Raw genomic sequence first — 22,301 nt, forward strand, 5'->3', positions numbered from 1 at the left:
TGACATTGCAGAACACTGCTGTGAACTACAGTGCAATAGCACAGGTCCTGTTCCATGGAGTCTAAATTCCACAAGGAGATTATTGGAGAACAGAGGAGCTGAACGACTAGACTTTAATTCAGAGGAGATGTGAAATTTGGCACATTTCTTCTTCTGGTTAGCAGCCCCCAAAGCCATTTTAACCACAGTAACATGAATGACTTGCCTACTTCTCAAGCTTATGAAGTCTTTCTTGAAAGCCATCACCAGGCCAGCTTCATGTGTGGACCTGCAGGCTCTTGGTGGAGTCACCTGATAATGCCTTAGGGAGCACTGGACATGAGGATGCATCTTAATTACAGGCATATCAGGTCCACTGCTAACATGGATTTGGTGCCCTAAAGTTTAAAAAGCCAAGCCTGGGGTGAGAGTGGGTGCTCTTGAGAAGTGCTGTTGTGGGCACTTGCAGCAGTGAATGTGGGCTTGGGGAAAAGGCTGGAAGAGCATTTAGGCCTCAAGCAGTCACTCTCAATGAATGAATGCCCCTTGCTTGATTCCTGTGACGTAAGACATCTTCTTTGAATAAGGGATTTTCTTTACTAAATTAAAACTAACCAAAATAAATAAATAAAAGGAGATTTCGCAGGCAATAAAAGTTGGTTGTCAGATAATGCTGGTTAAGAGTAAAACATTACAGCCTCCCTCTGAAGTTGGAGTAGGCTCTGCTGAAAATCACAGCTGTGATTATCCAGTGCAATGAATTTGGGAAATTAGTGGTTCGGTACAGCTGGAGCTCAGGAGATGTACTGGAAAGAAGTAGGAACTGGCAAATCAGGCAGGGGTAAATCTTTTTAAGCCATGCTGATACTTTGTTCTGTCCTGTAAACAGTGAGAATCCAATTAGAAGATCAGATCAGACTTGTATATACCTACAATGAGGGTCTGTGCTACTTGATGATTCTGAGACACCACTTGTATAAGCAGGAAAAAAAATAAATCTATACCAACATCAACTGAAAACCTTTTGACAGTATCCTAGGAATAAAGAAGTTCCAACAACCTCTACAAATGCCTTTAAAAGTTGTCTTACGTCCCTATAAGCACTCGTATAAGCCTGAACCTGGAAAGGCAGATATGCCAAGCACAAGCTGTCTCACCCCGTCCTTTGCCTGTAATATTTATGCTACTAACAGCTAATATTTATTGAGTACTCTGTGCCAGATACTTTGCTAAGCCCTTGGCATGAATTATCTCAACCAATCCTCATAATAAATCCTGTGAAGCAGGTGCTATAATTTATCTACATTTGACTGATGAGAAACAAGGCTGAAAGTGATTAGGTAACTTGCCCAAGGTCACCCTGCAAATAAGTGGTGGAGACAGAACTTGAACTTCTGACTACAATACCCAGGCTGTTAACTACTATGCTGGCCTGCCCACGGCAGGCATCACTAACCAATCATTGCATTCTTTCTCACTCAGCCCAGACTGGGCCTCCCAACTTCTTTTAGCGTAGTGCTCTAGAAAGCCATTACTGATAGATCAGAGTTGATACATGATAGGACTAATTGCTGCCGTTGGCCTATAGCCCAGTAATATCATCTCAGATGCAGCCTCAGATTCTGATTCGGCACTGTAAGCCTGAACAACATCAAAAGCTGACCTGCCACCATAGATTGTATTCTGACACCTTTACTTGGAGATTTTACATTAGATGTTCCCCCTAGACTGCTTTTCCAAGCTGACTCATACTGGTCAATTTGTTGGTATGGAAAAATGACAGAAGGAATTTGAGCCATCCAAAAGCTATCAACATGAGTTTGCTGCCCATAAAGAGTGCCTTTTATGAGGAAATTGCAGAAGTGATTCCAGGAAGAGACTATGGCTTTATGTTACATGTTCTATACATCTGGATTGTCTGAATTAATGTAGAAACTAGAAGCACTGTTAAAGACTCAGAGTTGATTAGGATTTTGGAAAAGATTAATGTATTTCTGGATATTTTCTATAACACATTAAATGTACCTCATCATTCCACACAAAGTGGCAAGAAATCAAGCATCCATCTTAATATCACAGGGCCCCTTCAGGCAGACAGCTCCACCTTAATGCAACGGCTTCCCCTTTTCTTTCCAAATTCCACAAAAGTCACAATTTGTCACCAAGTATTTACATTGCACAACAGTGTGATGGCTTGAAATGGTTCAGGAATGAAGAATGGTAAGTCCGGGGACACAGGTTCGAGCCCTGGTCCGGGAAGATCCCACATGCTGCGGAGCAACTAAGCCCGTGTGCCACAACTACTGAGCCTGTGCTCTAGAGCCAACGAGCCACAACTACTGAGTCCTCGTGCCACAACTACTGAAGCCCGTGCGCCTAGAGCCCGTGCTCCACAACAAGAGAAGCCACCGCAATGAGAAGCCCGCGCACCGCAACGAAGAGCAGCCCCCGCTCGCCTCAACTAGAGAAAGCCCGTGCACAGCAACAAAGACCAAACGCAGCCAAAAATAAATAAATAAAATAAATGGGAAAAAACAAAACAAAACATAATATGATAGAAACTCTTAGTGCCCAGCAAACTTATAAATGTTAAATAAAAATAAACTATTGGGGATGAACTTTGTAACTTCTAAAAATAGTAATAGTTACTGTAGTATAGAAAAGAAAGTAACCTTCTCTTTAAAATCTTAAGGCAAAGGAAACACAGAAAGAAAAAATGCAAACTTTCTTATCAAAAAAGCACTTCTTATCAGCAATAATTGTAGTTAAAAGAGCAATAATAAAATGTGGTATTGTATACTTGAAAAAAAAGAATGGTAAGTCTGGGGCTGAGAGGAGGGGAGAGGTCTCACTGAATCAAGCAAGGGTCTGATCCCTTGTGACGAGAGGGAGAAACAGGAATGACCCACCCAGATTTGAGACTGGTCCTGGAAGGGCAGCTGGGTGCTCCAGGAGTGGTGTCGTGGGTAGCACAGCCATTTCCATCTCAGGGCTGGAGCCGGTGGGCAGGTGGAGGAGCCAGTCAAAGTCCGGGAGCCTGTGGTTACCAAGTAGGCAGAGGGTGATACTGGAAGATGTGCCAGCATAGACTAGGAACCCAACCAGGGCTGAGATGTGAGAGCCAGGCCTCATCCCAGGGAGAGATGATGATAGGAGTTAAGCAGGGTAACGGACTAGACACTCAAGGAAGGTCTCCGCAAAGGGAGAGATGACAAGGGAGAATCCAACAACAGTTAGCTCAGGTCAAAATCCCAAACATGTGGACTGGGACAATGCATGGGAGTAGAGGGAAGCAGAGAGGTTTAAGCTGTTTAGGGATAACCTGGGCATTTGATCCTAGGATGCTAGATCCTAGGAAGAGCTGACAGTGTAACAAGGCTTTGGGACAACCTGGGAGCCCAGTGGCCATGGTCTCCCTCCCACGCCTGGCAGTCTGAATTCACGCCCAGCTCCCACAGGATGCTGGGCAGTGGCTCTGATGCATATCTCATCTCTTCTAGGATGGTCTCAGCACCCAGGGAGGCCTACAAGGGGAGCTAATTGTGTGGTAACAGGGAAGGGAGTTGACATGTTATTAAACCTGCCAGATGCTGGGTGCTAAATATCCCATCTCTTTTAATTCTCAAACTACTCCAGAAATGTTCAGACCTGCCAAAGATCACAACTAGCTGGTGATCCGGCCAAGATCTGAATTCATGTATGACTCCAAAGCCCTGGCTCTCTCTACCCCATCAAGCTGCGCCTGGGAGGACCTCGGCACATGCTGCTGGACAAGACAGAGGTGAGAGACACTGAAGACCAGGCAAAGGGATCTGATTCTGTCATCATCTCAGGGGTTTTTAACCCTGGTTACACATCGAGCTCTTCTGAAAAGGTTTAAAACACACACACACACACACACACACACACACACACACCAGGACCATCCCCAGAGATTCTGATTAAATTGCTCTGTGGTGGAGACTGGACATGGGTGTTTTTCTTTAAAAGCTCTCCTGGTGATTCTAAGGTGCAACCATGGCTGAGAACCATTGATTTTCCTTGTTCCTGGCCCTTTAAGGCAGTCTAAGGCACTCAGGCCTGCTGGTCCAGGGAGGCAAACTGAAAACCCAGGGCTCAAGTCCATCCTTGCCTGTTTTCGCTTTTCTTTTGTTCTTATTCCTCTGGGCTCTCAGGTCCTGTGCTGCCCGGGATAGAAACACCCAGTTCTTGCTTAGGCTATAGAACCCAACCTTCGTTCTCTGCTCTAGACAAGGAGGGGTCATAGGAGCTGGACACAGGAGGGGTCCTGTGTCCTGGAAGCCAGTGGTGCTAGGGTTCCAGGATTCTCACAGAGGGATGCAGGACATGGAGAGGAGGAGGGTGGTGTTTCAAGGGGAAAACAGAATTAAATCCAGGGAGAACACTTCAGAGAGTCATCATCAAAGCAGAGGATCTAGGCAAGGAGAACCCAGGAAAGAGATGCAGGGGAACCAGCACAGAGCGGGGAGGGTTTATAGCTGATGTTAGGAGATAGAGCCTGGAGAAATCCTCTGGGGTGGTGATACTACCTGCAGCTGCTGCTTACTTATCAGGAGCCTGTGACCCAAGGCCGGGTGAGGTCATCACATGGGCTGGCCTGGGCCTGTTTACCTGCCCAAGCTCAAGGAATTTGTGTGCTGTTATCCTTGGGCTGCCTCACCCTCGGACAAAAGATCTGGCTGAAAGAGCAGTGCAGGTGAATAAGGGAGCCTGAAGCAGAATTTTGGAAATGAACCAATCTGGAGATGTCTGGTCTCTCAATGTGTTGGCTCAGGGTTGATCTTGCTGAATTGTTAACGAGAGTTACCCAGACCTAGCAAAGAACTTAGAAGAAAGATATAAACATACTCTTTGCCTATTTTATCATGAGAACTGGTCTTTTTTTTTTTTTGGCTGCACTGCACAGCTTGTGGGATCTTAGTTCCCCAACCAGGAATTGAACCCAGGCTCTCAGCAGTGAAAGCACAGAGCCCTAACTACTGGATCTCCAGGGAATTCCTGAGAACTGGTATTTGGACGGCAGCTGTGAGCAGGCCAACGCGGGCCCTACCACCTAGGGCTTGGCAATGCCCTTCCCGGGGCCAGAATTCAAGTCGTTTCTCTGAGTTCATAGCTTCCTGCAGACTTTCGTCCTCTGTGGTTCAGTTGCCTTTCATTCCCAGCCATGTTCTAAGCCAAACAGACCGTTCCTTTCTGGGACCAGCCAGGCCATGGAGAAACAGAGACCCTTAAGAGGTATCTAGTCCAGTCCTTCCCAAACCTGCTCATCATCAGAGCCTTAAAGGCACAGATTCCTGCACCTTGAGAGGGATTTACTGAATGAGGACCTCTGGGGGCTGTGTCCCCACTCTTCTGCCGAATTTCCCATCCAAACTGACATCCACTTCAATTAGCCTGGACAGAGGAGAATCCTCCTTCTGTATGTTGAATTCACAGCTTCCTTTCATCCCTAAAGATGTTTCATGTGATCTCTGATTCAGGCGCAAGCCCAGGCTGCAGGAAGAATCACAGCTGCGACTGATATTTGCGCAGCCAAACAGTCATTTGCCTCTCTGCCTCCTAAATCATAGTTTTTGCTGTCAACTCTACAGTAGAAAAGTGATTAAAAGCATTTTACTACCCAGCTGCTGTGTCTATCTCTAAGACAGCATCTTACTAGATAGTAAAGGGAAGTACACTGAATTTTGAATCAGAAGGTCCAGGTGTGGAGCCCACACTTTCTCTATCATTAGTAGATAATCCTGGGCCAATTACAATACTCTTCTCAGCTCCAAATTTATCACAGCCTTCATGAAGCTAACATTTATGAGGCAATTCCTACATGCCAGGCAAAATGCTAAGGACTTGACTGACGTCATTGGCTTTAATGTTCCCTAAGTACCATTACATAGAAGAGAAAACTGTCTCAGATAGTCAGCCGCTTTTGCTAAGTGATCATAGTGATGCTGGCCCTGGGTACTTCACGGGGTTACTGGGAAACTATTGGGAGATAATGATGTGATGGTTGCCCTATGTATATGTTTCTCTCCTCAAACTGTAAGTTCCTATAGCCAAGATTGTATCTGATTTGTCTTCTGCTCCCTCACCCAGCATTGTACCAGCACATCGGTAGACAGTTGAATGAAAATGAATAAATGATTTAAGAAACAAATTAACATTGGAATGAAGCGCTATATAAATGAAAGCCCTATTGATCAACCTATTACATCAGTGTGACAAAGACCCCAGAGGTACCTGTGCTCTACATCCACGGTGGGCTTTCTATCACCAGGGTGGCTAATCAGGGGCTCTGTTTACATGAGATCTCGATTGGCCTACTTGAAGAAACAGTAACCAGACATCTGGAGGGTGTGTCCAGCCCTGTGGATCTGGGCCAGCACTACAAACTTCCACCTTGCCAACCTGGACCCCCACCATGCAGCAGGCCACCGATAAGAGCCTCAACATCCTTGCCGTGGCTTCTTCACAATTCTCCTCGCAGATCTCATCTGTCCTCCTCTCCCCAACATCCTTGGCCTGACCCTACCTCTCTCATTCCAACCTTGGCTGTCCTCCTGTTTTGCAGTGGGCACTCTGGACAAATTCCCTTCTCACTCAAGCTTGGCCTCCACGTCCATTGCCCATAAGGCTGATTTTCCCACTGTGCTTGGTCAAGCTTCATGGATTGGAATCAGACACCAGACTGAGCCTCCTGGTCAAAACCAGGGCAAAGTTGCTCATCTGCATTCTCAGAGAGGGCTTCCAGGTGGGCCCGGAACCACCCTGGAACTGGACAGAGCTGCTGTCCCTAGTTTCTGTCCCCAGACGTAGATGCTGATTGAGTATCGGTGGGAGGGACAATTCGGGTGGGATACAGCATTGTACCACTCACAGAGAGTGAAATCAAACACTCAGAAATATGTCCGTGCCCCAAACCCTCGGAGGGAAAGGGAGAGAAGGATGCCCTAGAAAACTGAAAACTACGCAAATGAAAAAGCTGGTGCACGGGCAAAATTGTAAGAATGGGAGCAAGATCTCCCTGATTTGGGATCCCATGAAAATAATACTGAGGGTGCCTTAGTGAGATGAAGCAGCAGAGAACTGGCAAAGACTGAAGTAGTAAAAAGACTGATGAGAACGTGGAGATCAATGGCGGCGCGAAAGGACAGGTGGGCCTCACAAAGCTGAGCTAGGTGACATTAATTTAGCTGCTATAAACCAGCAATTCCTAGCCAAGTCAGCCATGGATTAGCCGTCAGGGCCACCAGGTGGCGCTAGAGTAGAGAACTTTGGCGGTGACTCAGCTGTTACGAGGATCCCGCAAGGGGAGCGGGGGTTTGAGAGGCTGACGGTCCAGCAGCAATGGGGGGCGGCCGAGAGGGGAAGATGCGAAAACATACTTCGGTCCTCACACTCTTGAATGTCCTTGCCTGCGCTGGAAGCTACAGGGGCATGCTCTACTGGTTTCCTAGTGACAAAATTCCCAGCGGGCCTCTAGTTACAACTGCACTGATGTGATACTGCGCAAGTCTAGGGTGTCGGTCACTGGGGAAAAAATGCTATTTGCTTCCCGTTTTCCAACTCAGTGAGAATCCATACTGTGACCCCAAACTCGATGAAATACGTAAAAAGAGCCTAGCATAGTGCCCTGTACCCAGAAAATGCCCAATAAACGTTAGTTTTCCTCCTAAGTAATCCCGCGTGGTGGGCAATCTGCTTCCAGTCTCCCACCGGGGTTGCTCGATGCCCCTCGAAACTGAAGTGCCCCTGGCCCCATGAAGCCTGTAGCCCCACTGTCCAGAGACCCTTTTGTCAGAGCGCCTTGGCTGTTCCAGATTTCTCACTGTGAGGCCTGGGCAGCTGCCAGGGGCCACCCCGGGAGCTGGAATCGCAGCTCACAAGGAGAGCACTCCCCGCAGGCCTTCTGCCTGCTCCCCTCCCGCTCGCGGGCTCCAGCCTCCCCCCAACCCCCAGCCTCCAGCCCTCCCGCGCCCCCCACCCCACCCCGCTTCTCCAACAACGTGTTTCTCATCTGCCCAGGAACAGTCAGCACGCTTGGTTTTCCTGCCGGGTCTAATCAGCTTCACCTCTGGGCCTCGGAGTCCCGGGGTGTGTAACCCAGAGGCTTGCACGGAGGTGATGCGCTTGCAGGGAACAGTACGTGCCCCTCCCTGACTCCGCTTGTTTTCTTCAGGGGCCGGGGCCAGCCAGCTGAGCTGTGTCTCTCTTGTTCCACTCCTCACCCTCCCTCACACGTGGTCTGCCTTCAGTGGGTGCGTGGGAGGCAAGCGGAGCAATGCACGGGGCGCGTGCACAGCTCGCCGGGAGTGGCTGTGAGTTGCAGGCAGGTTTTCTAGGGGAAACAAGATTGCTACCGCTTGGGGCATAGTGGAAGAGGAAGGCGGGACAGGAATTTGTGCAGACCAGTTCTGGCCAGATCTCTTAACATGTTTTGTTCTTGCTTTGCTGCTGCTGTCGGTTTTTTGTTTTTTTTCTTTTTTTCCCCTTCCCTATGCTGAGCTGTCATTTCTTAGTCCAGCCAGACCCCTCTGAACTTCTGGTTCCTCGAGGCAGTAAACACCCTAGTTTCCCAGGCCACACTATTGCTCCCTCCCCTCTTGTTGTTTTCCAACATGCAATTTTGAAAAATGAGAAAAGTGGCAACATCAGTGAAAGGGCGGGGTTTAAATCAAAGAACAATTAAATACAGTGTGTATTGAATCTGACACCTTCTTCTATTGTATCCTCTCTTGTTCTTGGCAGCATTAGATCAATACCTAAAAAATGTTCACCCTTTTAGAGCAGTATAAAATAAATACTTTCAATAAAAATATTAAAGAGCTAATAATTAAAGCATGAGCATGTTTCTCCCTAGAAGGGGTCAGAGTTCCTTTTGGCCACGTTAAATTTTCCACAGGAGTCGGTAACAAGGTGACTAGGAATGTGAGATCTGAGACTGCCCTCCCAAAGGATCATGAGGTCAGCTTGGGGTGAGTTTGCCTGTGGCACCCCAGCCTCGGTCCCATGTCATCTGCTGCTTGGACTCGTCCAGGCAAATGTCAGCTCGCTGACCAGAGATGGCTGTGGCTTACGTGTGCTCAGCAATCCTCAGGTCTACCAGCCCGTTGTGACCATGCCAGGCACACTGGTGATACTTTGAATGCTTCATCACTTTGCTAGAAGCAGATTTTTATTTTTTTACTGAAAACGGTTTGTTTCAGAAGAAAACTTTTCGGTTTCATTTTAAGTGCAAAATCAAGATCACTTCTTAAATAAAAAGGAAGCATAAAAATCCAGAACTGACAACATGAAATCATGAAAACAATGCTATTTCAAATACCTTGCAAGCAGCATTAAGTCTCATCAATGTATGCAAATAAGTTCCTCTATGAGAAAAATGAAACAGTTTCTAATCTTCCTGTAAAAAAGGCATATCTGGCTCCACGTGCTAAGTTTTCGAGGATGATGAAACGCTACGTCTGTTAGAGGCGGTTACGCAGGCACAGCAGCCAGACTTCCTGAATCTAAGTCCCAGCTCCCCATTTAGGAGAGGAGTTGGGAGACCACTAAGGGCCAGTTTCTCCACATCCCGGTGCCTTAGTTCCTTGTTTGTCAAGGAAGGCTTATAATAGCACTGATCTCAGAGTTGTTTCTGACAGCTGCATGAGTTAATACTTGCAAAACACTTACAACACCGCCCGGCCTGGCACTTAGTAATCTCTCAACGAATGTGAGCTATCATGACAATCAGTAGTCATAGTATTAGCATTAGCAGAATTCATGGACTTAAAATTCCTACTCATTAGAGTATTGAGTCGGAAAGACCAAAAAAAATTTAACTGTTTTCCTCTGTGAGACTGGTTACTAAAAGTCAATTTCTAACCAAAATGAGGAGAGTGACTTTTACCCAGCAATCTCTAAAATCTTAGTCTTAGAATGTATAGAGTTACCTTGTAATGTTTGGAAAGTGAAGGAAAATGGGTTCCTCATCCACTCCCGGCTGCATCCCCATCTAGAAAAATAGTTATAAAGGTATTTTATGTTATTTCATTTTCCAAGGATCCATATATAATGTTCAAAACAATTGTCAGCTACTCAGATGAGTTCATAACCAGATGGTTCAGATAATGAAAATATTTTCTGATATTTAAAATGAATTGAACGCTTGGGTCAACTCATCCCTGAGTTCTCGTGTACTACCTGACACCAGCCACCCCTTACTGAGGGTTAACTATGTGCTATACAAGATTAAATTACTTAATTCTCATAATAACCCAATAGCACACACATTCTGTCTCCGTTTTACAGCTGAGAGAACTGAGGCTCAGAGAAGTCAAGTAACTTAGGAGCAAACCATTAATGATGGATTCAAGATTGGGATTCAGGTCTGTTCACCAGCATTCAGGACCTGCTCTGCATCCCATGCTTCCCTGACTCAGTGGGAGCTACAATGTCAGCCGAGGCTGCAGCTCTGCCTTAGGTGTTCCCATGAACCTAGGCCTCAGAGCAGGGTACCAGGGTGGGATGTTCTGCCCCCTCTAGATTCCTGCTGACCCAGTCCTACCTGGAAACCCAGATGGTGAGCAAAGAAGCCTTGGTCACTTGGACCTGGGTGTCTGTAGCAGTATGTGCAGGGGTAACCAATGGCCTCAGAGCCTGCAGAGAAACCACAGTGCTTTCTCCTTTGCCCAGAACTGCTCCCTACCCCAGTCCCTTCCTTTCTTCTTTCTGCCCCCTCCTCTACTACTGGTAACACCTACCCTTCTGCATAGTAGTTCTCTAAGACATGCATGAATAAATGAGAAATATAATTGGAAGCTTCTTTTATTGTAAGTACCTCTAGGGCAAGAATTTTGTCTGATTTATCTCATGAGAACCTAGAATAGTGCCTAGCACATATGAGGTGCTCAAAGAGTCTCAGTTGTTGAGTGTTTGGCACAAAGGAGCAGAAGGAAAGATCAAGAAGAAGAAATGAGTTTGGGTTTCATTTTTAGTGCCAATGTTCAAAAGTATTTTAAAGAAAAACGTTCCACCAAACCACAAATATTTTATTGAACCTGTAAGACATCTCAGCTCTGGGAAGATCTTCCTTCTTTCCTTCTCACTCCCTTCCTATTCCTACTTCATTCTGGAAGTTCTTCAGTTATTGGGAAAGGTTCTAAAGGCAGAGGACTGGTGGTAGGAAGATGGGCAGAGGCAAGAGGCAGGAGTGGAAGAAAAATAAGGGATGCAGCAAAGAAATACAAGAGTGAGAAAATGCTTCCATTTCTTTCCACGCACTGCCAATTTGCCAAGAGGGACGCTAAGACCTGCCGTCAGCCTTCCCCACCCTCGTTGGTGTCATGGCCTTGGTGAGGGGCTTCAGAGACCTGAGCTCTAAAGCTTGAGGAAGATTGAAAGCTGTGATTATTATTGTCACTATCCAATGTTACCCTTCTTTCTGAATCTGATTTCTTTCAAGTCTTGACTGTTTCTTAGTGCTGGTGTCTCTTTTCAAAATAAAACAGGGGAGGCTCGGAGGAAGCTTCTGAGGACTGGGTTTGGTTTGAGGGGAATACGGGAGGGGAAGGGAGCTGTCTTTGATGGGAGCCCCTGGGGAGGGAAGGAGGTGTCTTTGGAGGTACTCCCTAAGTGATAGAGGTCCTCATGGGGCAACTCATCCAGGGAGGGTGGATGCTGTTCTACGAAATGGGCACACAGTGGCCCCCAGAGAGTCCTGAGGGGCCCCAATCTCATGTTGCCATGGAGAGTCTCATCGTTCCATGACAACAGATTCACTCAGCCTCTGCTCCGGCCCTACTGAGTCACTGCAGATAATTTTTTTGCTCTCTGTCTACTACATTTCTTTAGAGAGTCTCAGGACTGTTCCTCCCAGCCCATCTCTGAGTAAATTTTTGGTTATGGAATTCAGCTTTGAACACAGTGTCTCCAGACAGGATCATGTGGCCTCCAGTTTTGGCCATCTCTCCTACCGACCCATTACTCTTTGTTTGCCTTGACCCCCGAGAACTGTGTGCTTTGGTGCTTTTCCCCACCAGGAATTTCAATTTTGTCTTTGTGCCCAGGCCAGCCGTGGCTCCCTGCTATGTCAATCTCAGCTCAATATCACATTCACTCAGCCCATGTTTTTTTAGCCTGGCCCTGACACTTGCATAACTAATTTATTCAGCTCTCACATGAAAAACCTCAAAGTCTCAGCCCAGCCCTGGGCACAAGACAGGATTAATCTTCTGTGGATTTTTGAGCTTGACAGTTGAAGACTCGAGGTACCTAAAACCAAATTCATGTGTAATCCATGGCTCTCAACACTACAAAGACATGTAGTGATAGCCCTCAGGTGTAGTGCTGAGCATGTTACATGCAAAACACATACCTGTTAGGCCCCCTTTGAAGGCAAGCTCTGACATATTTACTTACTCCTTTGAATCCCTAAATTCAAACCATAGGAAATGTCACCCCCAGTTGGGCCCATGGTCCATTCAACTCAGGTCATAACTGTAACAGCCAACATCTACTTTCAAGTACTGGCATTCTGTTAAGTACTTCTCAAGTGTTTTCTTATTTAATATGGCTGTTCTCATAACAATCCACTGTCACCATTTTACAGATGAATCTGGAACTTGGGGAGACAAAGTAATTTGCTCAAAGAGATATATCTTGCATGCTACAAAAAATGACTTGAATCCAGAGCTGTCTGAAGCCCAAACCCAAGCTTTTAACCAATTACACTCTGGGGATGAGGTTTTTTAGGGAAGAATCGTGTTCTTTGAAAGGAACTAACCACATAAGATTGGGGTTGGGCTCCCTGAAACACTGGTTAGTTCTCTCAACAACCATGGCAATTTTATTATCTCAAAGTTAATTAAATTCCTCTTGAATCTTAATCTTCTGCTTGCACAATGTCTTGAGTAAAATGGTTTTAATCAGATTCTATGTGCTTCCTCTTATTTGAACTAATGCCCCTATCTCCAATCTTTAAAGAACAGTCCGTAATTCTAATACTCCAAGATTTGTAAATTCCAATTTCCCCTCACAGAGACTTCGCTTTTCTTTAGATTTATTATATTATGCTTTAAGGCCTCATCTTTCAAGGCCAAAAAGTCATGTTTTCAGTGTTTTTATAAGGCAGCTCTCATGCGTCCTTTCCTGACGCTGTGCTCCAGGCAAACCACCAGTTCTAGGCTGGTCTATGCCTTCAGTTTCCCACGACCCTTCAAACTGAAATGCCCTTCCTCTGTGCCCACCTGTTCCTCATTTCCCCGTAGCCAAAATCTATACTTGATGATTAGCTCAAAGATGAACCCCTCCTTGAAGCCTTTTTTAATGCCCCCAGATAGAAGTGATTTCACTCTCACGTGAAATAACCACAGGACTCTCTACCTTTCAATTCTTCTTATGGTACGTTTCACTTTCTTTATTGGATTTTAGTTACACAAAACTTTCATATTTCTCCTTTTAGATTATATCTACTTGAGGGCAGAGTCTGTATCTCCATTCTAGGGGCTTGTATTAAATTAGGTACTCACGTGTTGGTTCAATGCATGAATGAATATATAAATCAGTGGTTTTGCTTGATTTCTTTTCTGGAACATTTCTCTTTCTTTATCAGAATCAGATAGGCTTAACTGCTTGAAGCATTCCATGTGATAGATTAGTGAGGGCTTATACAAGGCTAAGATAACATTTTATAGTTTGTATCGGACAATCTCCAACATTTTATTGGTCATTTAAAATTGAAGTAGCATATTGATAAGTGAAATAAGACAAAGACAAATACTGTATGATAACACTTATATGTGGAATCTTAAGAAATACAACAAACTAGTGAATCTAACAAGAAAGAAGCCGACTCACAGGTACAGAGAACAAACTAGTGGTTACTAGTGGTGCGGAGTTGGGGGTGGGAGATGGGGAGCAATATAGGGATGGGGGGATGGGGGGTACGAACTGCTGGGTGTAAGATAGGCTCAAGGATGTACTGGACAACACGGGGAATAGAGCCAATATTTTGTAGTAACTGTAAATGAAGTGTAGCCTTTAAAAATTGTATAAGAATTTTAAAAATTAAATAAGTAAAGTTGCAGTAGCACATTGAATTGAAGTATTCTTGGAAAGATTGAGACCTTTCCTACACCAGAATGGGTAGCTCTGTACTTGTCTTTTCAAAATGGAGTATGACTCTTTCCCTCATAAATGCATTACTTTGCTTAACTTTAATCTGAAAATACCTTACGCACAAGATGAATATTGCAGTGGGCACTCTTTCAAATTATATGTCTTACACAGATATCATCATTTGTTTCTTGAGCCATTACTATCAGCAAAATCTCAAAATTATAGGCACCTTTGTGGCCAAAGGAATTGAGCCTCCTAATTCATTTCTCCCCAAATGTAAAGTCTGCGATGAGTTGGCCTGAATTTCTGGCCAATGCTGCATGCAGAACTCTCAGCCGTGGCAACAACTGTGATGAGCACTGGCTAAACCTTCATTCCCTGCACGTACACCGTGAATATTTTGATGAATAGTATTCAAATTATATTGTTCACCCACATGCAGCTGATGTACAGGATATTGAAAGGCACAGTTTGCAAGAGACTTAGAGTCCTAAGAGCTGCCTCTTGGATCAAAAACTGCTCCTTTTAGAGAGATCCGAGGGTATGCCAAGAAGAAAAAGAAATCATGATTGTCTAAAATTACTGCTGCAACCATATTGTTACCTATGTGAATACCTTCTTCTGAGGTGATCACAGTGCTTGCAAAATAAGGGCTTGCAACCCATTTTCATTTCTAGTCTATTTTGCTACCATAGAAAGAAGTTTTCCCTGTGTCATATAGATCAGGATTCCAAAGCCACTCCAGGAGTAGCAGAACTTAAAGGTTAATGTGCCTTAGGGATTACCTAAGAGGCTTCTTGGCAGAATACAGATTCACAGGCCCTACCTCAAACCCACTAATTCAGCATCCCTGGGGGTGAGGCTCGTAATGCATTTTTTAACATACCCTGCCAGGATTTTCTGATCAGCGGTCCTGGGACCAGACTTTGAGAAAAAATTAGAAATAATAAAGGAGAAAGGTTGTGGGGGAGTTATCCCAACATCCAGGGCCGGCAGAATAGAAATGTTCTTACTTTCTGTGAGTTGTGGCATCGACGCAGGGCCCCACCTGCACCCTGCTCAACACCTGAACTCATTGTCTGGGTCACAATGTGTACTGGAAGTGCCACGGGCTGATAGCACAGAAAGACCAGGGTTCTTGTCCAGCCAGCTGTGAGATTTTAGGGAAGTACTTTACCTCTCAGATCATCGTTCATGAAATGAGAGATGGGCCTGATTAGCTCCATGATGCTCTATTCGCCCATGAATTCATTCAGCAAAGGCCCCAGCACTGCCTCTAGAGTGTTTTCATCCAACAAAGACATAACATGAGCCACGTATACATGCGTCAATATCTAGTAGCCATATTTCAAAAAGTAAAATTAATAATTAATTTTATTTAAGCCCATATATCTGAAATGCTATCATTTCAACATGCAATCAATATAAAATTATTGAGCTGTTTTATATTTTCTTTTTTTACTAAGTCTTGGAAATGGGTATATTTTATACTTGAACACATTTCAATACAGACCAGCCATATCTTGAGTACTCAGTAGTCAGCCATGAAGGTGCAGCCATAAAGCAGGGACCTGCAAACTAGGCCCGTGGACCAAATCTTGTCTTCTGCCTTTTATTTTAAATTTATTTGATTGAAGTATAATTGATTTACAGTGTTGTGTTAATTTCTACTGTACAGCAAAGTGATTCAGACACACACACACACACACACACACACACACACACACACATTCTTTTTCATATTCTTTTCCACTATGGTTTATCACAGGCTATTGAATATAGTTCCCTGTGTTATACAGTAAGTCCTTGTTGCTTATCCATTCTCTATATAATAGTTTGCATCTGCTAACCCCAAACTCCCACTCCATCCCTCCCCCATTCCCCCTCCCCCTTGGCAACCACAAGTCTGTTCTCTACGTCTGTGGGTCTGTTTCTGTTTCATAGATAAGTTCATTTGTGTCATATTTTAGATTCCACATATAAGTGATATCATACGGTATTTGTCTTTCTCTTTCTGACTTAATTTATGTATGATAATCTCTAGGCCCATCCATGTTGCTGCAAATCTGCCTGTTTTTTGTATGGCCCATTAGCTAAGAATGGTTTTTATATATTTAATTATTTAAAAAAATCAAAAGAAAAAAATTTCATGACACACGAAAACTATATGAAATTTAAGTTTCAGATCCACAAATAAAGGTTTGTTGGAACATAGTCCTGCCCGTTCATTTAGATATTGTCTAAGGCTATTTTTGTAGAACAGCAGAGTTCAGTAGCTGTGACAGTGACCACGTGGCATGCAAAGCCTGAATATTTGCTATCTGGTTCATTACAGGAAAAGTTTTACAGGCCCCAAAGAGGAAGCATAAGAGCTGGCCCTGGAGGGCTGGCTGCCTCTGGCCCTGCACCATTTGCATATAAGTAGGGCTTAGCTAAAGCTAGCCTGGGTTGATTTAGCAAGCTTCAATCCAAAGAGATGGGGGCTGGACAGTAGAGGTTCAGGGGGGCAGCCAACGAAATGGAGAACTGATGGAGATGCTGGAGCAGAAAGGAAAGTCAGGCAGGCATAGCACAGGGGCTTGGAACAAAATGGGACATTCTAGGGGGGCAGGATACTAGACAAGGGCCAGGGTTGGAAGTGGTACCCCATGAAAGAAGGGGCTCTGAAGATGGGCTTGGCCAACTTTAGAAGACCAACCCATTTTCCAGTGGAAGGAACTGTTTGTTTTTTCTACTTTTTTGGCCACGCCACGCGGCTTGTGGGATCTTAGTTTCCCGACCATGGATCGAACCCCTGTCCCCTTCAGGGGAAGCACGGTGTCTTATCCACTGGCCACCAGGGTAGTCCCTACTGTGAAAGGAATTGGATTTGGGACTTAACTGAAATAAGGACATAAAACAGCAGCTCTCTGCTCTTAATTGTTGTTTTCTCATCTTTAAAGGTCTACTCTTATCTGGTGGTGAGCTTATTTAACCTCTTTCTAAGTCCATTACCTGACCTGCATCCTCCCTTGACTGTCATCTCAGGCTCTGGATTCGGATTTTGTTGGTTGGTTAGTTGGTTTTCCTCTTGCCCTGGCTGGGTATGTGGATGATTGATGGGCAGTCTAGCCCAGGGCCTTGAGTTTAGGGAAACTTTCCAGGACAGTAATTACCTGGGATTTAGCTCCATCAAAGTCATGTTTTGATCCATCAAGCCCTCGTCCTGGCCCAACCCTTTCAATTCCTGTAAGTCACCTTTGGGTAAAATAAAGATAACATTTATTAATTTTTCTCTTTTAAACAATTGGAAAAATATGACCAAGCCTTTGGGGGGAAAAAACCTTTCCCTGACCTCTTTGATCCATTTCCTTGTGAGTTATAAATTCCTGGTAGTATTTCTTTAATGCGGTAGCATTTTTTGCTGTATTATTCCATAACTGCTCTTAACCCTTTTGACCTAATCATTTCTGCTTTCATTCATTTTTTAAAAATTCTTTTCAAGCGCTTTCATTTCCATTAGCATAATTTAGTCTGAAAAATAGTCCTGTGTTGTGGAGAGGGTGCGATTTGTTACATTTTTGCAGATTCAGAAACTGAGGCCCAAAGATGTCCAGAGATTTGCTTGGCTTCACACAGCTAGTTAGTGGATGACTTGAGCTAAAGTTTTTTGACTGCTGGGCTCATGATCTTTCTGCAGCATTTTACTGGCTGCCTGTTATTCTTACCCTCTCTTTCTTTCTTTGTCTCAATAATCCTTCCTCTCAACTCATTCTACCTTCAGTCCACATTTTCTCCACTCCCCCAAGTCCTCTTCTTCCTTCCCTGCCACAAGTACATTACATGTTCTCTGAAGCCCCTGACTCAGGGGCTCTGCCCCCCTCGACCTGGTACTAGCTGTGAGCTGAAAGCCCTGCCGAATGGCTGGATTTCCAACCCCCTTGAGCCCTCTCCCTATCACTCCCTGAAACACTATTCATAGCTCCACTGACATCCAGTGTTCCCAGAACTGCTTGGAATCCGAGGGTGGAGGACCGGCAGTCCTGTGCCCAGAGACTGACAGACCCTCCCCACCAGACCATTCCTGCCCACAAGGGATGCAGTGTGAGGTCTGTGGGCCAGGGTCCTCCGTAAGCTCCTCCTGGACTAGAGCCCTCGTTAGCACGTCCAGCCCCAGACCAAAGATCCCTTGACCCTCGGGGCAACCCTGACCCCTGTGTCTAGTTTGTTCCTAAATCTTTATTTTTCTAGGACACATTATGCCTTCATTTCAATTAAAATAAAGTTACCCACCTCTGGCCCCCTCAGCATCACTCTTTGCTGGACCAATGGGGCCACATCCTTTAGAGTCTCTCTTCTCCCCTTCATGCACTTGGTCCCATATTACACTCTTTCCCCACAATCTTTTGAGCTACAACCCACTTGATTATGTGGGTAAGAAGGTAACTCTCATCTGCTCTGGGAGAGAACATCAAACTTGAGATGCCCAGAGCTGAGGTTTCCAGCCAGGCTTCTCTTCAGCCCTAGAGCACCCCCAGTGAGCTCATGAGACGCCGGAAATTTTTCAAAGCATTCAAAAGTCAATGTTAGTTACCTTGATTTTTTTTTTTAATCATAAAGTCCTAGAGCTAGAAGATTCTTTAGAGATGATGTCATCCATCCTTCTCATTACAGATGAGGAAACAGAGGCACAAAGAGGTGTCTAAAATTCACCCCAACACGGTGTGTTTTTTTAAAATATTTACTTATTTATTTATTTATTTATTTATTTTTATTTTGGCTGTGCCAGGTCTTAGTTGCGGGATGGGAATCTTTAGATGCAGCATGCGGACTTCTTAGTTGTGGCACGCAGACTCTTAGCAGACTCTTAGCATGCAGACTCGGCATACATGCAGGATCTAGTTCCCTGACCAAGGATCAAACCTGAGCTCCCTGCAAGCCCAGAGTCTTACCCACTGGACCACCAGGGAAGTCCCCCCAACCCCTTGTTTTAAGATTTGGGAATGAGCATCATAAAATCCTGTAATGATAGGAACATTTCAGTTGTAAGAATTGAGACTCCTTGGTTTAATTTATGTTTAAGACCTTACCAGATTGTTGCTTGCCTAGTTTACTGGAATATCACCAGGCCAGGAAGGACCAGGAAACATGAGAACCAAATTGTACAAAAATTTTCTTCTGAAACTTATCTCTGCCTCTTTTTGAAGTAAGTAGTAGCTCCACTCCAAGTTTTCTATACATATCTGAAATGTTACCTAGTCATTTATTTATTCATTCATTTATTCATTTAACCAACATTGATTAGGCAATCTCTATGTGTCAGATCTTTTTCTAGAAATGGAAGTTATAATCCTTCGCTTTCAAAGTTTACCCTCTGCTTGAAGGAAAGGACACACCAGCAAGCACTATAATATAGCATGAGAGGTAAGCCCAGGGTGCAGGGGAACACTCAGGGCAGACACCCCACCAAGACCCAGGAGGTGAGCCTGTGGAGGGGTAGTCAGGAAGGATTTACACAAGGAGGCAATTGACGTCCAGGTGGAATTTGGAAGGATGGGTAGAAATGAGCTACTCTTTCATTTATTCAATAAATATTGCACCAGGCAGTATGATAAGGCAATAAGAAGTAAGCAAATATTACAAAGTGTGACATGCTAGGAAAAACAATAAAGGTGCTGATATAGAGAACAAAGAGAAGTCACATTAAAATGATCAAGAAAGACCTTGCTGAGGAGCTGATGTTAGATACGACCTGAAAGATAAGAAGGAATTAACCATGGGAAGACAAGTAAGAGCATGGGTGGGTGGAGGGAGAATGTGCAAAGGCCCTGAGGCAGAAAATTGCCAGGACTATACAGTAACTGCAAAAAGGCCTTTGTGTCTGGTGCAAGGTGAATATGAAAAGGAGAGATGCATGATACATTGCTAGGGAGGAAAGCAGGGGCTGGTACATTCAAGGCTTGGTAACCCAAAGTATAATAAAAATGGGCAGCAAGGACTTTCCAAGCAGGAATAGCCCATGTAAAGGCCTACAAATGTAAAACACAGTTGGCAGTTGGAGGAACTGGTATGTGAGCATGGTAGCCTACAGCATGGTGGCATACACTCTATACACAGCATGAGCTAGGCACCTAGAGGCCTCGGTCATTCCTAACCTGGCTCTAATAAACCTTTCAAATAGACTAAAACCATCGATCATCTCCCTGGATCATCTGGATGGCCGTCATTCAGCCTTTCTAATCAGCTGCTGGAGGCACAATTTCAGAGAGCAAACTAGAAACAGCAGCTCACCCAGTGTACCAAGCTGGATGAAAACAAACTCTGCAGTCCCTGTGAGATAAATAGAAATTCAGAACTGAGACTGGCAAGGACAGCTGACCAGCAGGGAGACAGGCAAATGGCCAATGGTTTGTGTTTGGATGATGAGGAAGGAAAGAATAAAATGCAAAAGAAAACAAGGACTCTCTCTTCAAAGAGTTGGGAAACACCCTCTGCTTCCCTTCACTTCCCAGCTGGGGAGGGCAGCAGCAGCAGGACAAGAGGTCAGGAGGAAGCATTCAGTCCCAGACACCCTGCCTGCTCCCAGGAGACCTGTTGGGGTGGATGCCACTGGGCCGGATGCCGGAAACGGGACACACAGGATGCGGTGCCCAGGCCCCTGCTGAGGCCAAGGCCTGCCCTAAAGAACTGGACGTCAGCAAACAGAAAACCATTGAGACCCTGCAGCAGGCGGGGTTCCCATGGCAAACAACTGGTCCCCCAGCACCTCCCCATCCTTCTCTTCCTGGACTAAACTTTCCATTTGATCACTTTGGGTAAAGTACAGGTTGGATAAGAGGTGCTGGGAGAGGGATGGATTTGGAAGGGGGTGTCGAGTGTGGGAAGAAGAAATCTGGTTTTTCTATTAAGTTTGAGAATTAAAAGCCAGAGGATCTCTAGGCAGAGATATAATCAGGCTGTGTTTTGTTTTGTTTTGTTTTTTTTTTTGGAGCCCAGCTTTGTTCCAGCTCTGGCACTGGCCTGAGGCTTTTTTATAGCAAAAGGCTACTGGTCACTGCTTCCTCTTGGCCCTTCCCTGGCCATCACTCTTGCCTGCTGGAAGGGACACTCTGCTGCCCACGATTGTTCCCAAGACTGAGCTGGCTGAAGTCCCTCTGCCGCTTCTCAGTGGCTGACAGATTAAGGGAAAGGGAAAGGGACCCTGAGAATGTTGAAGAAAGTCGACTCCTGGGCCCCGCCTCCAAGTTTAGAAGTCCTTAAGCCTTCAGTGGAGTTCTAGAATCTGTTCTTTTCACAAGCACCCTAATCTATGCAGGTTTTGATGGATGCTGAACACATAGCAAAGAAACACTGTTCTCAGGGATCACCTACCTTGGAATATAGCCCAAACCATGGTATAAACAGACTTCCAAGCATATAGCCAGATTCAGGCTATAGTGTCTATACTCCCCAGGCCATTTGGAGATGACAAGTATCCTTCAGCATCTTTCAGCTGACACTATAACTTTTCAAAAGAAGGAGGTTCTAGGTCTTCACCTAGTGAAACGTGTGCTCCATTCCCTCTTCCAAAATGACTCCAGGATCTCTAAGAATAGCAGGATTCATGCAATGCTGGACTTGGATTTAAGTGGGTTCACTGGCTGTCATTTCTGATTCAAACAACCCAAATAAGACACAGGGGAAGTCACATGAAATGAACCAGAAAATGAACAGAAATGAGCATGACCAAAATGCTGGGAGGAATTCCTCTCATGTTGGAAACAGAGGAAACGTTTGTGTTGACCTTGCTTTCCTCTCTGGTGCTGATTAGTTTTAAGTAGGGTTGTTTTCATTTTTGTGTGCAGTGAATATATTTTGCTCTGAGCCTCTTCTGGCCCTTGGTTTCTCTGCCATTTAAGGCAAAGAAATTAAGGAAATCCTTAAAGGAGTATTTTGGTTCTTAAAGAAATTGATTGACAAGAAATAAATGGTAAGGAAGAAATGGGAAGTGATTGAATCTGCTCTAGAGAAAAAGATGAGTGGTGACTTGTGGAGGAAATGTGCAGGCATTATATATTAAAAGTTAACATATAGAGATTTCCTTGAATGGACCATACACTGTTCAATGCCCACGTGTCAGAGAACTAAACCCTTCCTTTTATATTACCCTGCATGAGTTCATAGGGGTTGGTTTTTAAAAAGGGTAAGGTTCATGCCACATCTCTTTGTATCCACGATCGTATTCAGCA

Source organism: Phocoena sinus, chromosome 1 (genome assembly GCF_008692025.1).
Source record: "Phocoena sinus isolate mPhoSin1 chromosome 1, mPhoSin1.pri, whole genome shotgun sequence".
Lineage (NCBI taxonomy): Eukaryota > Metazoa > Chordata > Mammalia > Artiodactyla > Phocoenidae > Phocoena > Phocoena sinus.